Source organism: Lupinus angustifolius, chromosome LG13 (genome assembly GCF_001865875.1).
Source record: "Lupinus angustifolius cultivar Tanjil chromosome LG13, LupAngTanjil_v1.0, whole genome shotgun sequence".
Taxonomy (NCBI): domain Eukaryota; kingdom Viridiplantae; phylum Streptophyta; class Magnoliopsida; order Fabales; family Fabaceae; genus Lupinus; species Lupinus angustifolius.
In genome coordinates, this window is record NC_032021.1 from 7,826,586 (window position 1) to 7,829,929 (window position 3,344).

A 3,344-nucleotide genomic window follows, 5' to 3' on the forward strand; every position below is an offset into this window, starting at 1 on the left:
ACATGGCATGATGAAGAAAGGATTAAAGATGACAAGCTTCGACATCCTGCAGATTCTCTTTAATGGAGAAAAATTGATCACGACTATCCTAGTTATGGTCAAGAATCAAGAAATCTGTGTCTTGCATTATCAACGGATGGAATTAACCCATATAGTGTTCAAAGTTGCTCCTTCAGTACATAGCTAGTGATGTTGGTGATATACAACCTACCTCCTTCCATATAGTGTTCAAATATATGATGTTATCTATATTAATTTCTGGACCTAAACAACCAGGAAATGACATAGACATATATTTGGCTCCATTAATTGAAGACTTGAAGCAAATGTGGGAGACATGCATAAATGTATATGATGCGTATAGGGAAGAAAGCTTCAACTTGAGGGCTTTGTTGTTCGGTACAATCAGTGATTTCCCTGCATATGATAATCTGTCTGGATATAGTACAAAAGGACATTTTGCATGTCCTGTATGTGAAGACAATACTCATTCAATGAGGTTGGAACACTATAATAAAAATGACTTCCTTGGTCGTCATAGATTTTTGCCTTCAGATCATCATTATCGACGATGGAGAAAAGCATTTGATGGAAACAATGAAGAATGTCGTGCTCCTTTATCGTTGACAGGTGACCAATTATTTCAAGAGCTAAAGGGTTTGAATACTAACTTTGGTAAACCTTTTGCAAAAGAAATTGTCACAAAGGGGTGGAAGAAAAAGTCAATCTTCTTTGAATTGCCATATTGGAGTTTATTATATGTAAGACATTTCCTCGATGTTATGCATATTAAAAAAATGTGTTTGAAAGTCCCCTTGGTACCTTACTCAATGTTCGTGGTAAGACCAAAGATGGCTTGAAGGATAGGTTGGACTTGGTTAGTATGGGAATAAGAAAGGAATTGGGGCCGATAATGAAGGGAAAACGTACATTTCTACCTCCAGCAGCTTATACTTTATCGAGGAAGGAGAAAATGGAATTTTGTAAATTTATTCATGGTGTTAAAGTTCCAGAAGGGTACTATTTCAACATTCAGAACCTCGTATCAATGAAAGACCTCAAGTTAAAAGGTCTTAAGTCTCATGATTGTCATGTACTTATGGAGCATTTCTTGCCTATTGGAATACGGTCAATTATACCTAAAAAAGTTCGAGGAACCATATCTACGTTATGCTTCTTCTTCACGGCAATTTGTAGCAAAGTGATTGACCCTGAGAAATTACCTACATTGCAAAGATAAATTATTTTGACTTTGTGTGAGCTTGAAATGTATTTTCCACCTTTTTTTTGACATAATGGTTCGTCTAAGCATTCATCTTGTTCGAGAGACACAACTATGTGGCCCTTCCTATATGAGATGGATGTACCCCTTTGAGCGTTATATGAAGACATTAAAAGGGTATGTGAAGAACCGATCAAGACCAGAGGGTTGTATTGTTGAGCGATATGTTGTTAAAGAAGCTCTTGATTTTTGTACCGGATACCTTACCGATGGTGATTTCATGGACATTCCAAAGCTTCGGTATGAAAAAAACATTTGGTGAAGGTATTACTGAGAATGAAATATTGACTATAACAAGAACCAAATTGGAGCAAACACACTTATATGTTTTATATAATGGCCGACGAGGTTGAGCCATATGTTAAAAGACACAAGGAGATGCTAAGGAAGTATTACCCAAGTATGAATGAAAATTGGATTTCCAAAGAGCATAATCGGTGTTTCATAAAGTGGCTAAAAAATCACATTGATGAGGAGTTGAATATAAATGCACATTCGGGTTTGGAAAGATTGAAATGGTTAGCCAATGGTCCAAGCCTTCATGTCTTATACTACACTGGTTACCTGATTAAAGGGTTCATATTTTATAGGGAAAAAAAGATGATCAAAGTAAAATGAAAAATAGTGGTGTGACTCTTGTTGCTCGAACTTTACACATGTCAAGTGCAAAAGATAGAAACCCAATATATGTGAACATGTCATACTTTGGAGTGATTGAACACATATGGGAATTGGATTACACAATGTTTATGATGCCGATTTTTTATTGTATGTGGGTTGATAACAACAATGGCTTCCGAGTTATTCATGCAAGTGAATCTTAATAGGCCAAGATATAAAGATGAGTCATTTATTCTAGCATCACAAGCTCAACAATTATTCTATGTTAGTGACCCAGCTGATATGAAATAGTCCATTCTTATTTTAACTAACAAAATAATCATCAATAATATTGATGACCAAGAATATGAAGATATTGATGAAGATGATCTTTTTTGGGATATATCAGTCGCGTGAGAGCGGACCAACTACGGATGATGATTTATATTCAAGAGATGATCACGATGAAGGGCTTTGGGTAAATCAATATGCTCCTCCAAACAAGGATGACCCTAAAAGACAAAAAAATCAAAGAAAATGAAAAAATAGATGCAAGTAGTCTTTGTATAATTTTGATTGTTTGTAATTTGTATGATATTGTTTCTTTGTAATTTGTGTAACTTTTTTATTTATAATTATGTACTCTGTCAAAAAATAATTGACATGATATTCATTGTTTGTATTCTGTATTGCATTGATGTTTAATAAAACAAACTTCTAGCCTGTATTAATGTGTCTGTGTTGTTCAGAATGTATAAATGTCTGTGCTATTGAGAATGTCTATTCTGCTAATAAATGTATACAAATCAACATCAAATTTTGGGAGAAGCCCTAACATGCGTTGTAGTTAAAGGATAACTACAACAACGCTTTTATAGAAAGCGTTATGGTACATTATTAATACAACAACACTATGCATGTGATGCGCTATTGTATTAAGGTGTTGTTTGAGAAAATTTATGAATAATACAACATCGATTTTCTGTTATTGCGATGTTAAATATATGAACTTAAACAACGCAACAAAGACCTATAAAATGCGTTGTTTATTTAAGACTATATGACAGCGCTTTTGTGGACGAGCCGCTGTTGTATTGATGCACTATATGACAGTGCTTTTTATATGTTGAGCTGTGGTATATAATCAATACAACAACGTTTGTGAAGCGCTGTTAATGATGACCATATACAACTGCGGTCAAATAGAAAACGCATGAAAGCAGTGTTATACATCTAAAATGAGTGATGTTAATGATAACCATATACTACTGTGGTCAAACAGAAAGCGCATTAAACCACTGTTATACATCTATAATAAGTGATGTTGAACGACAACTCTGACGTAGTGTATCAAAGTATGTCCTAATGAGAGATATAGGTGTATTCTGGCACTGTGACCTAGTTCATTTGCATTTTTTATTATATCTGCTTAAGTTGGCAAATCTATAACTAGATGTGAAAA